Raw genomic sequence first — 14,444 nt, forward strand, 5'->3', positions numbered from 1 at the left:
ATGGTTGTCTGCCTCTGCTTGGGTCTTCAACGTGAGGACGCATCCAGTCTCTTGGCAAGAGTAGATCTCGGACTGGTGCCTGACGCTCTCACCCACGCTTCCCCTGTGTGTAGCTTGACCAAATGGCCTTACCACCCTTACTCCAGTATCTCCTTGTGGTGTAACTCCAAGACCGCTATAAGGGATGAGGCGTCCAGGGCCGATGTTGTACGCTTTCCACACACGGATGCCACACTCCTCAAACTGGAAATTGTTCAACACACTAATGCCTGGTATCTTGCTATCTTTGTTTCTTTCCCTGGTCGTGTCCACCTCAACGACCGCTGCTCTGCACCCTTTGATACCTCCATGGGATTCTAGTGCTGCTTTCATATCTTCAGCAGTGACGACGTCGTGCTTTTCGTTGACCCAGCGCTTTATGTGTGCCTTCATAGCAGCAGTCTTCCTATCACAAATGTCCTTGCCAGCCTGTGGTTCTGAGAAATCATATCGCACTGGCCTGACACCGGTTCTCACCCCTACTTCTCTAAGACTTAACAACAGAGGCCCATTGTGGTAACATCCAGCGTTATCCGATCGGAGGTAGGCTGTTGTCACCCCTGGATACTCCAGTTTGACTTTTTGCAGCAAGTCCTCTATTATTGAAAGAACTGCAAAGCTATTTTGGGTGCAGTTGTTGAAAATGTGTACAAAACACTCGACTTCATGCTTGCTCTCCACTGTTGCTCTAGTGATTACTGCACTGATATGCCAGCTTCTTCCTCTCTTGCCAAAAAAATCACTCATGTGTTCTCTGTATTGCACAGGCAGAAACTTCATTGCCCAGTCCATTACGACAAGACACGAGTTGTCGTCTAGCTTCTCGAGAATATCCTGCTTGGCTTCGTCCTGGTTACTTGACCGTAGCAAGTGAGCCTTCCACGCTTGTATGTTGCGCACACTCTCAGTGTACTCAAACCTCCACCTAACCCTCTCCTCTTCCGTCATGTCCGCTTTGTCTTGCATCCCTGCCACCTGTTTCAGTACTCCTTCTAGACTCTCATAGCGCTCACATTCGTAGCAATGTTCATGATCACATTCGCCCCTGAACTCCCATGCACTACTGTCACTTAGTGCGTGGACCGTGAAGTGATCACTGCAATGTTCTCCTCGTCCGATGTGTCTTGAAATCATTCTTTAAGTACCTTTTTGCATCCTTTAGAAATTTCTGAGTGGCAGTAACGTTGATGCCCTGATCTGCTAAGGCCTCCAACATAGAAAAGAGTTGATCAAAAGCCTCTGTACCCTCCGCAGTGGTGTTGTCAAGTCCCTGAAGGGATTTCTGCATAGAGGCCGAACACACTTCAATCATTCGGTAGAGAGAACGCTGGCTCGCCGGCTCGAACTCTTGTTCTTTACAATAGTCTAAATATTGTCTGATGATGCGTGAAGGAATGACGGTCCTAATGACTGCTGGTATGACAATTTTCTCCCCCGAGTCAAGCTTGAGAGTCTTTGTCCCGAACGCCACGTCTTGGACAAATTCTGGTCTGGAGATATATTCAATGAAATGATCCACCTTTTCATGCTCAATTCTTGTACGGAAATTAGGAATTTCAGGGAGAGGCTGGCCTTTCCCTGCTTCTGTTGCATGTTGGCGAGCTTGGTCGATGCGCCATTTGGAAAGCCCAGGGATCATCTCTTGAAGCTCAGCTCTTGAAAAGTCGTCTGCAAAGAGGGAAAGGATCTGTCGCTTTGTTTGCCAATGACCTGCTTGCTCATAGGCCTTGACTAAAATGTCGACAAGACCAGAGTTGGGATCAAAACGCTTGCGCTTTCCTTGGTTGTCTCTGTTTGGATCCAAAAGTACCTCCGTTTGTAACGCCTTCCAAACCAGTTCCTCTTGACCGGGAGTGATGCCCGACAATGAAGTCACTATAGTCTCCTTAGCTTTGCGGATGTAATATCGCTGCTGGGTGTCGGAGACGTCGTCCCAGGTCGTGTTCAGGCTGGACATTACGGGGCTGTAGCGGCCACCTGAGATGCTGTGGACAGCTTCGTTTAATTTCTGCCGTTTGCTGTTTTGTTCCTCCATCTCGTCAACCCATAAACTAATCTCTTCGTCTGGTATCGAGGCTTGGGACGAATGTGACTGCAAAGAGACTGTTCCTGACCCCTCACCAGTGCTTGAGACCGCTGCACACACCGTGGCTGGCAATGTGCTCTCCTTACAAACAGTAATGACAGAGACAGTGGCAGAATCAGACTCCTCGATCTCGTCTCCAATCACCAAGGTGTCTGAGTAAGGATCCTGAAGCGTAATAAAATAGATTAGCAAATTATGGACAAGATCGTCAACAATTCCACAAAGATCTCCAATACATGTAACTGTGGAAACTCTATATGTGTTTCCTAGCCGCTGCCAAAGGGTGCCCTCGCATCTTTGTTGTTGCTGGTCTCTTCAAGCACTGGTCAAGACCAATTTGTCATTCAGAAAACATTCAGATGGAGTCGAGTAATTGTTCTCGACGCGCGATCTGAAAACTCTAGACATGGCTATCATTATAACTAGGTCCCAAGCCTCTTGGAAATCGACCACACCTTAACGATTCCAAATGGCTACCCATTGAAGAAAAAACAGGAAAACCAACAAAGGTACGTGTTATTCATGTTGTCAGTTGTTATAGATATCAGTGCACCTGTTGGCGGTATCAAAACATCCTCTGATTATATGGTCAGTTACACTATGCTTAGTTACACTAAGCTGTGAATGGCCAATGTGTACTAGCTTACCTGCTCTCCAGACATGAAACCGTGAGCCTTACGGGATTTGTGGTGTGCTCCACGGCAGCTGGAACACACAGCTGTCATAAAAAAATGATAATGATAAATAGATTAACAATACTGACAACAATAACCAACACGATCACCATCAACGTGATTGACCCTTTATACCGTCACCATCGTCTTTATGGTTATCGTTATCATACCCATCATCAATATACAGTCAAGGGACATATATATTCGTCACTTTCAATATGGCGGCGTTTACGCGCGCTGTTTTAACTTCGTTTACGGTAAATTTAAGTTTAAAATCACCTTAGTATTTGGTAAGATGACCCGTCATTTTGATAACATTGTCTAGGCGATCAGGAATGGGCTGGTAACGCTTTCTTATTCAATCTAATTCGATCTTCCGCTACACACTCTTGGTTTCACGAAGAAGGTCATTCTTGGTAGCGATATTTTCAGTGGACTTTTGTAACTCTCTCTTGATGTAAAGCCAAATATTTTCTATTATATTTAAATCTGGAGACTGTGCAGGCCATTCCATTAAGGGTACTTTGCTTTATCTTTATAATTATTTACATTGTGTGCTCCGCTGTGAACTGGCGTATTGCGATCCATCAACATGTAGTCTTTGTCTTCTAAGTACTAAACAACTACTGGCCATACATTATTTTCTAGGATGTCAATGTACTTGGCAGAGTTGCTGTTGCCTTCAACTGAAGTCACACTTCCAACACCATCATATCAAAAACATCCCCAGATCATCAAATTTATCTTTTGTTCCACCTGTGATAGTCGTTCTTAGAATGTTCAACAGTCTTGACAGTTCAGCTTCGTTTTTCACGGATTCTGACAAAGTAACAATTAATTCTTTTGTCTCTGCAGACAGTTAAGCACTTTGTCGACTCACGAGTGCTGAATATTGTTTATCAGAAGCAAAACAAAATAACTGTGATCTTTTTTTGCGACCACCCGTTGCAGTTACTGTTGAATAAATGACTGAACGATGTGTCAAAACACAAACAGCTTTTGTTCGTTTCCTTTTGGGAAGTTTGAAATTTTTTTCTTGCTCTTAGTCGGATGTTTGTTTGTATTTATTTTTACATAATTTTCCCGCCTTTATTGACCGATGTCGCGCTCCGCATCTAGTTTTCCCCCGCGTAGTGTGCACAACGCGGGTAAGAATTTCGCGCATTATTTTTGAAAGTGACGAATACTTATGTCCATTGACTGTAGTTTGTGTCACTCACGTAAGACCAAATTAAAGTGCGGTAATTTGCTTTCTTAACAGCTAAAGAAAGGAAGGTGAGTGAAATAAGGAGTGTTTGGGCGTCCCTTGCAGCCCCACCCAACTTCCCATTCCCTCTACTCCCCCTCCTAGTTCTCCTCTTCCCCCGTCCTCTCCCATTTGGCGTCATCTTGCAGGCGGGGTGCTTGATTAGCAAATTACCACTTCAATCCACCTCGAAACACTACCCCAACGTCCCCTCTCCCTCCCCTTTTCCGAAAAAGTCAGAAGGATATCAGGCAATGCAACAGAATTAGGCAACGCCTTTGTATATTTAAACGAGTCGACTAAAAGAGAAAAGCTCATTCAAATACAAAAAGCAATGGCATCGGATTACGTTTTGCTTCATTCCCTTAGCATATTCCGATAAAGAAATAAAATTTATATACAAACCATATCCATAAGCACAAAGCAAATTGAGTACCTTCGAAATAAAGGTTTCGTTTGTATTTACCAGTGAAGTCCATACTACAACTCTAAGTATTAAGGCTGCGGTCTGGCTGCACCCGATTTGTACTTACCCGAGCGAATGGGAACTGTGGCTTGGTGAAATTGATAAATTTCTTCCGACAAGGTGGCGTTTACGCGGCGCGGTTTCTTTATAGTTTTCCGCGGTCCTCGATGGCTTGGATACGAGCATGTGTTGCTCTTTCTGCCAGCCCAGTCTGTAGTTGGTTTTTTTCTGTGTCTCGGGCATATTGTCATTGACATTTTCTCGTTATCGGTTGTAACAAAGTATCCAGCTCTATTCAGGATCAGGTCAACCTCATTAACGTTTTCGTCTCCGGTTCGCAGTTGCCCTAAGCTGACTCCCAGGCTTAGTAGATGTGCAGTGATGTCTAGCTTGCACGCCAACAGGGGTACAACCTGCGACCCCGTGCCCTCCAAACTACAGGCAGAATCAGGAGAACTGAACGAACAAGTTAAACTAACATCCATATTGAAAACAGCAAAATCAGCTGAACAGGACAGCTGTCTGCAGGTAATCCGATAAGGGATGGAAAATTATCTTTCCCTGAAGTGTACTTCTACCAAATAACAGAACCGCTCAATATTTTAAAGAGTTTGACAGTGAAGTATAGTATAATATGCAGGCCACCTATCTGAAAAAGTAATGTGTTGCTCTTAGGCACCGTCCACACGAAGACGATTGTAAACGCAAACGCTAGTAAACGCATATTTTTATCTCCGTCCACACGAAAACGATCATCGTTTACGTAGCGTTTTAACCCGTCCACACGAAAACGCTCGTAAACGCATAAAACGATGTCATACACCGAAAGTTCTCTTTCCACTCTTCTGGTATCACCACTTGATCGGCAAAGTTGTTCCACCAGGCGCTTGTACGACCTGGTCTGGTCCAGAATCTTCTCTCTTTGCTCTCACGTCTGCATCTAAGCCGTTTTACTCGAGTAAAAGTGCTTGTAGTTGTGGATAACAATCTTGAGAGGTTTAGTCTTCTTCTTTTGTAGTTTTCCTGTATATCGATTATTGCATGTTTCAATTGAATGCTCGCAATTATGCTTGAAATAAGCGCAAGCATGACACAGCTCAACACTCGTGTGTACGCCATCTTGGAAACGCACTCGATAAAAGAGACTGGCGCTGACATCTGACGTCAGCGTTTTCACATCGTTTACGAAAATATACATTTACGGCCGTCCACACGAAGACGCATAAACGGCGTTTTCAAATTTATCCACTTTGGAGAGCGTTTTCGAATTTATGCGTTTACGGTGAGCGTTTTCATCGTCTTCGTGTGGACGGAAGGCCTAAACGCATAAAAAAGTTTGCGTTTACTAGCGTTTGCGTTTACAATCGTCTTCGTGTGGACGGGGCCTTAGTCACAAACACCGGGAATATGTCGCAAATTAATCAAGCCTGAAATATTTCCGGGAAAAACGACAATTATGCAAATTAGGAAATTAGGTTAAAGTTGTGAGAAAGCTCACGCGAAGGTATTTTAACTTGCCAAATAAGAGTTTGCGTATTTGTAAAGACTTTATGACAGGCTAATAAAAAATAGTTTTGATCTGAATATAAACTGCCGCACTTTAGAGAAAACCAGATTGGAAAATTGCCAAAATTCTTCTTACTTGCGATAGCCACGAAGTGATGATATTTGGAACCGCTCCAAAGTAAGTTATTTTTAACCAAATTCGTTTATATTGGAGACATGAGCTGGTTATAGGCTGGAAAGCATGTACAGTTCGTATAAATGAATAAGGCTAATGCCAAGTAAGTAAAATGTGTCGTGGAAGTTTACCCAAATTTTCCGTCTCACGTGGGCAAAATAGCACCAAAAACTAGGGGGGTGGTCAAAATTCTAAGAAATTAATTTTATTTTACTAAAAATACCACCGATCGTAATCTTATCTGATAGAGAAAAAATGCTGAAAATTTGGAGGTAATCGGCCGACCTCGATCCGCCGACCCTGCCTGGTCCTTAGTGACAATGACACTTAAGTTTTCAAACTTTTAAATGTAAAAAGTATAATTACCTTCTTCTTTTTACAAAGATATTTTTCGAATAATTGCCATTTTTAAGATAAAGATAAGTTAAAGATAAGTTGACAATCGAAAAAGTACAACGAAGAGCATCGAGAATCGCTTTCGGTCAAAAACTAAGCAAGATGTCATATGAAGAACGATGTATAGAAAGTTTTTGGTCTAAATAGCCTAGACTTTAATATTGATGACGATAAAGATGAAAATTTGATTTTTATAACTAAGGAATAGCAATGTCAAGCAATATCGAGGCAAATTAACTCTAAAATTATATTAATATAAAATTATTTTATATTACTATATAAAAGCTTACGTATTGTCAATACACATTTGTTATATATGTACTGAGATGTACTATAACATAATTTGACACCATCATCTGGTAAAAAACTACTGGCAAATTTTGTCACAAGTGAAAATTATCGCATGACCAATTACTGGCCGCAAACGAAAACCTACCTTTCACTGTCCGCTTTCACTAAGAAAAACAGTAAAGTCATGTCGTCATGTTTATTATTATTTTGTGTTGTGTTATTCGCTATCCGCTTGTTGGATATGGAGAACCCACCCAACCCTGCCTAGGTATTTTTATATTCAGGAGGTCACGTCATGGCTGGGCACTCAAAAACGGACAACATTTTGTTTGACTGGCTGTTTTTCTACCGTGGTGGCAGAAATAATCTAATTAAGATCAAATAAGACTGTACTTATTTTAGGTCTGTCACAAACTAGTTGTGTTAAAATCACAAGACTAGTAGATATTTTATGGGAATTGTTGTCTCGTTGCAGTCTAACATTATTCTAGGTTTACAATACATTTGTCGGAATTATGAAGCTTTGTCTCAAGGGATTCTGGGAAATTCTTTATTTTAACTATAATTTATTTTTATTTTTAATTACCGTGTCCAAGAATTTTAAGAATTACATAATTCGAGTCTTAAGCCTGATGTTAATACTAATAAGAGCTATACAATTTTTCCTACACAGTATGTTACCATCATTAATTTACATTGTTATTGACTGCAGTTTCTTTAGAAGCCATCCAGTTTGTACCTTTTCTGTTTTCTATGGCCGTGGCTGAGTGATGTTACTGTTCATTAACTCGATGCTGTGTGATTGCAAATTTGTGGAGCTACTGAGTTCCGAAAAAATTGAACTATAGCACAGCAATCGTTTCATCTTTTCTCTAAATCGCTGGTTGATTAACGCGTATGCAAATGGTTGACAGCGGAGTTAAACATGATGATGGTGTGAACGACAGCAAATATGGCGGGACTGAACTTGAGGCTGGTTGTTTGTTCGAGGACGTGTAGAATTACATCTGGGAGCCAAGTGATACCAAATATGGCACTGACAGTTACAATCATTAAGGTCACTCGCTTTCGCACCTTTAACACTCCCTGTATGAAAAAAGTACAAAACCATTGCAGGTTATTTTAAAGTTTGCTGGAGCAAAAAACATTTTGTCGTCGGTCAAAGGGCCATTCCCTCACTGGGATTGCTTTAACAGTTCAGCAAAAAAACTACTTAAGTTATGTTGGCTCGACTAGACTTTCACGGGCAATACGTCCAAGTTTTAGTATTAACTACGTCGCTAAAAAGATTTGGAAAAGTGATCACCACAGCTGTATTAGGTAAAGATAAAAGTTTGCTGTTAACAGTGTTACGTTGACTTTGCAGTTGCCACAGTAACGTAATGACGTTACCCTTATTTTGCTTGCAGGCGTATTTAACGACACTGGGAGGGATTTGAGCATGCATGCATTGAAGTAGCCTCCCACGCCACCTCCGCTACGGTTATGCAGTGCTGGGAGTATTCTAAAATCTGACTAAATCTTACTTTTGCCGCTCTGAGTCTATCATTTATTAGACGTCATAAAGCTTTCCCAGTGTTTCATGCAGATCCTCGTTATAACTAACAAATTTTGTCTTTCCCTTGGCCGTCCGTTAAATCGAGGTTCCATTGTAAATAATTTTTTTCTTTGTCTGATTAAGCTGTGATGGTCGTTTCCTATATCTTTGATAACAGCAACGTGCTCAAACTTGGGAGGTATTTTTCCTGAAAAATGCAGGCGAGCCACTGTTAGTGTTATCAGTAACCAAGTAAATAAAATGTAGTTTTTAAGATAGAAATAAAATCAGAAGGAAGACCGAAAACTGAGTACAATTGAGAAAAAATCTCGTCAGAATTTTAAAAAGCTTTAAAGTTACGTTCACACGGTACCGGACGAAAGTTCGACCGGCTGAAAAAATTTGATCGGACATTTCGTTCACATGGAACCGTTTAATATTTCCCTCACGAACCAGGTTGAATTTTACCTTTTTCAGCGTTTTAACCATCTGTCCTTGCCCAGAGCACAACTTAAGCCAGTCCAAAATGGCGTCTTCCAACTAAGCTACCAAGCATTCATGCAACCACGCCTTTAGGTGGTCAATGTGTTCACACCACGCTGATCAATTTTTCGATTGTACCGGCTCAATATTTGAACTCGATTTTGACGATCAACTTAATGAACAGTTAGGAGTCTAAATGTCTTTACGGAGGCTCGCTGTGAACTAAACCCCTAAACGCACGAATTTTCAACCGGTCGAAAATTTGTACAATACTAGGTGCACGTCCAGGGTATAACTTTTTAACGCGTTAAATGAAATACCCACTGTCGATTTGTGAGTTCATCGTTGTTGCACCTGGCCCACAAAGTGAACACGACTCTGGAATATAACCCAATCATCACCGCAATGGAAATGACAACCATCGTAAACCACAAGAATACGTAACCATGTTGTATCCATGTCTTGTAGTGAAGCCGCGTCTTGGGGCAGAATTTTGGATCGAAACTCTTGTCTAATGCCGTGTTTGTTGCTGGCGGGATTTCCAAAATCAATGAAAAGAACCAAAAACTAGGTATAATAATCTAGTAATGGAAAATGGAAACAACATTAAGCTAAATCGAACTTCTTTGGGCAGTTTTGAGCATGTCATTTTTTTCATTTTTGAGTCTGGTTGTGCTAGGACAATTGGTAGAATAAAAATGTTTTTCTCTCACAGTGGAAAAATCCCTAATTCATGTAACAAATTCTCAAGTCTGTGAAATGAAATTTTTTCGGGTAAGAAATGTCAAATCGACGTCACTGAGAAGTGCTGCGCTATTGTACTACTTATTCATAGATACCGAACAGTGATTTACTTCAGTACATCTTGTTGCATCCGCAAATCCTTAAATAATAATAATAATGGAAACTTTATGTACAATAATTGTTGTAAATCTCGCTACGTATAGGCAATTTACAAATGCTGCTTGAGATCGAATTATTAAATGAAAAGAAAATAAAATAAAATAAATTGCATTAAGTCTGGGCTATCCCTATTCCCATCTCTACAACAAAAGATGTAGTATGTTGCTCTAATGACTATGTTTATCATTTTCTTAATTGATTATATAAAGTTGCTGCTTTTTGTCAATGCCAATGTCATTCATCATGTCTAAGAGCGTGGAGCATTCGTCGGAGAAAACGCCAAGGGAGCTCTTGGAGATATTTACAAATTTCACACATCTGTAATTTCTACTCATTATAATAATGATAGTAGTAATAATGATAATAATAAATTATAAATTTACTATAGCACCTTTTAACATACATGTATAAATGATCGAAAGCGCTTTACGGTCAAGCTAATTAGATCTAATTAAAATTTATAAAATTTATCTGTGATATCGACTATGAAAGATGACACCGATTGAGAGTAAAAATGCTGATAAAAATACATAAATAAACTAGGAGTAATCGGAGATTGGGAGAGTGCGTTCGATATGTTTGCTAGGCGTACAGGTAGCAGTTGAGGGGAAAGGGTGGATGGTTCTTGCGATAGATAACTATGATTATGGCATATTTTGAACGTAAGGGCTGCGTACAGCGAAACCTCGATTTAAACTGTGCGGTATGATAATGAAAAGGTTTTGAAGGCTAGTGAGGGATCAGAGTGATATCGTACGGTTTGTCTCAAGTGCTTGTTATCTGAGGAGACACTGGCCAGAGTGCTTCGGGCGTGTAAAAAGAACTTTTTGTTTTACTGGCGCAAAAGATGTTCTACAGGGCGCACTTGTTCGAAGGCCGACAAGCGCTTAACCCGGGTTTCTTTTTCTTTTGTCAAAAAAACATTTCTTAGGATAATTTTCTCAGTTATGTTTTAAGAGCGTCCAATCATCAACTTGTTGGCAAAATGAAGCTTTCACATCTGAGTTCAAATTTCGCACTACACTCTTTTTTTTCTATAAGAATATATTTTATAAGAATATCGAGGCTGAAATTTGCTAAATCTTAAGAATACTTTAAGAATAAACTCCAGGCTGAGATTTTGAAAAGGATAATTTCGTGTGGTGAAAATCTGTAAATACAATACAAATATACGTTTTCAATTTATTCCTTTCTTTAAACGGCAAAACTAGCTAACTATATTTAAAAAACTATAATTGATACCTTAATATATTCTAAAACGGAAATGTCATAAGCTATTATTAAGAATAATACAAGACTATTTACAGCCTAAAATCGACGGGAAAATAAGAATATTCAGCCTGGCCCGGGAAAACAATATTCTTATAAAAAAAAAAGAGTGTAACCCTCCTCGCCTGGGTAATTTTAACCCAGCTTTGAACAACCGGCCCAAGTACTGTTAAAAGCAAACAGATGACAAAGTTTTAGATGTAATCATTAATTTTATTTAATATTGAACATTGAATATTGAATATTGGGAAATCCACATGTAGACAATTACTGAAATTTACTTTAAAATGCCGGAAACCGTTACTGGCACGTCTTCTTAACTTGTGATCAGTTGTGATGATATTAAAGAACGACCCAAGACCACATTTTTGCAGTGAATGCAAGGGCACAATGATTGCGTTTGAACACTGGTTCACTTACATAACACCTCTCAATTTTACACGTTTCAAGGGAATCATCAAAACCTTCAGTAGCATGTGTGTGCGGCTCACGTCAATAACTTTTCCAGTAATTTGGTCGAGTGTATTGATTTCAGTGGCTTGAGTGGCGCTACTGTGGGCTGGTCACGTTTTTCCGAATAAATAACATAGAGCTAAAATGTTCGTTTCTCCAGTGCCGAAAATATCACAAGTTGTGAAGAAATGGTGCCGCCGAACTTCACACCTCGGTACATTTACTTTGTGGAATAACGGCCGCTGCCGAGCTTCACATCTCGGTAGATTTACTCTATGGCACTACGGCCGCCTAGCTACACAACTCAGTAGATTTACTTTGTGGCACAACAGACGCTGAGCTTCACGACTCGCCGGTAAATTTACTTTGTGGCACAACGGACGCCGAGCTAAACAACCCGGTTTGATGCATGCACCACAAGTAGCACGCATTTTCCAAAGAAAAATAAGAAGGCTTAATCCAAAGTAAAATTTTACTCAAGGTGTAAACTTTCTGTACACTTTTGAAAGATGAACGCTTTGGAAGATTCATTAAACACAGAACGACAGTAGGCCTTCAGCAAACTCTTAAATATGTATACTTTACGAAGATTTAGCACCCTTTTAAAAGATGAACGATTTACGAAGACAGAAAAGCAGACCTCAGCAAATGTTTGAAAGATGAACGCCGAGGACACACGAATCACCACGTGAGTTGGCGCCTTAAAGTGAGGCAAAACGTAACCAAGCGCCTCAAAGCGAGGCAAATGTGTGTCGACGACGACGACGAATGCAATCTCAAAAAAATCTCTCCTATTATTTGCACAGGATGCCCAATGATGCACAGAACACCCAACACAAATTAGGGGTTGCGTTCTCGTACCTCGAACGCAAATAGAATGAGAATAAAATCAAGTTAAAACTACTTAAAAGCCAATCTAAATAAGTTTTAATGTAAAAAGATATGTTTTAATTTTATGTTTTAATCTAAACCTAATCTAAAAAGATATCTCGTTAAACGATGCTTTGATCATGAGATTCTTCAAATTCTTCCTCAGCCTCTTAAATTTTCACAGCCCCTTGCTAAGGATTAATTGATGAAACCTTCATTCCCGAATAAAGTCGTATTCACAACTTTAGTTCAAAGGTTAAAAGAGCTACTTTATTGGAGCAGTTTGGGAAATTTTCAGTTCTTTGCAATCAATAACAGAGTAATATCAGGAATCAAAAACTGCGAAATTGCTGGGGGCAAAGAGCTCATACATTTTTTGAAAGTGTCTTCAAAACGTATTCGGTATATCGAGCTCAGATTAATCATAAGGATATGTTTATGGAGCAAAAATGTAAAAAAACTGATTCGCGTATCAATGATATTACACTAGCTAGGTGCTGTAAGGTTTTGGAAGTGCAACTTACCTTTAGTCTGCGCATGGTAAGATTTGCTTTGCTGCCGAGGGGTTGTATAACGCTTAGGTAGCGTTCTATGGCAATGGCATTTAGAGTTAATACTGAAGAAAAAGCCCCGACCCACGCAAAGATTCCCTTCGTCAGTACTATGCACAACACCTTGCCAGTCACTCCTCCTGGGTGACTGTTAGTGTGTCTCAACACAATGCCGGGTAAACTAAATGTTGTATAGATGATATCCGCCACTGCAAGGTTCACCAGTAGATAATTTATGGGATTTCTGTGAAATTAAATGATGAAATAAAGTAACGTATTGTAACAGGCGACATAATAATTTCGAAATTTTAGTGATATTTGAAACTATACTTGTAACTCGAAAATTATAGCTTATCTTTAACTACTCTGAATTCGAGGTTAAATATGGTATATGTATGTACGTATGTATGGCATACCATGTCATAATTCAAGAATTATTCTTTACCGACAAACGGCGAAAAGAAATTACAGATTTATCAAAACTTGAATACAGTGATGTAATTACGTTACTGTCAAACTCAGAAAACCGTGAACACCTGAAAAATTTCAGGGATGTTGATTGTGTACTGACCTGTACTGGCCAATCACAATAAAGTTAAGGATACGCAAGCAAACCTCAAAACCACAAACAAATGACTGTTGCTGTTTGTGGTTTAGTTATCTCGTGCCTTGTTGGCTTATTTCTCGCAACACAATAGCATTCCATAAATATTTCTGGTGTTCAGGGTTTTGTGAGTTTCACAATACGTTGCTTTTCTCAATAATCAATTCATCATTTCTACTGAGGCCATGATGCACCTTGTTTACCCCTCTCCACAAAAAAATTGTGTGCATCGGTGAAAACGGTCATTTAAATTTATCATTAATTGGAAAAAATGGTCAGGTAAAATTTTGGGGGTAAACAAGGTGCCTTATGGTCGCGCGAAAAATTGGCAATTGGGCTCATTGATGGCATTGATGGCAAATTCTGCAAGATACATTGCATAGTAAAAAAATTGTTTGGCATCAAGTGGTTGAAGGGAGTATGTGGTGTCATTGCTGAATAGTTATCTACCTCATGTCTCGATTCTTCTTAATAACGGCGCAAACAAGAGAGTTTCCTACGATACTTGTGATGATAAGCACTGACGTTACAACTGTCACAGCAATTTCAGCTGATTCCGACATGACTATGTCATTGTTAGTCACGATAACTGAAATTATATGTAAAAAAAACAGTGAGTAATAATTTAGCTAAGGTCCTTCCCAGAACCTTTGTATCAAAAGAACGTTCAGTGGCAGCTCCCCTCCCAGAGTTTGTACGTGAGTAGGGTCGTTCGATCGGACGTACGTTGCCGCGACTATAAAGTGACTTTTAAACGGAAAAGGACTCTTCGTGCTCTATACCAGGGGATAGGTTCCACACGGAGCTTCGTATCAAGACAAAGATGATAACGAAGAAGCAAAATGTGCAGAATCTGCTTATTTTTCTTTTCCTCTTTTTTTATCTAATATTTTGC

The 14,444-nt window shown here is 39.9% G+C and overlaps 1 pseudogene; it reads right to left on the bottom strand.

Moving 5' to 3' along the window:
- Positions 1-7,289: 7,289 nt before the first annotated feature.
- Positions 7,290-14,125, bottom strand: LOC140924038 (pyroglutamylated RF-amide peptide receptor-like; annotated as a pseudogene).
- Between the last annotated feature and the right edge of the window lie 319 nt (positions 14,126-14,444).

This window comes from Porites lutea, chromosome 1, assembly GCF_958299795.1.
Source record: "Porites lutea chromosome 1, jaPorLute2.1, whole genome shotgun sequence".
In the NCBI taxonomy this organism is placed as follows: domain Eukaryota; kingdom Metazoa; phylum Cnidaria; class Anthozoa; order Scleractinia; family Poritidae; genus Porites; species Porites lutea.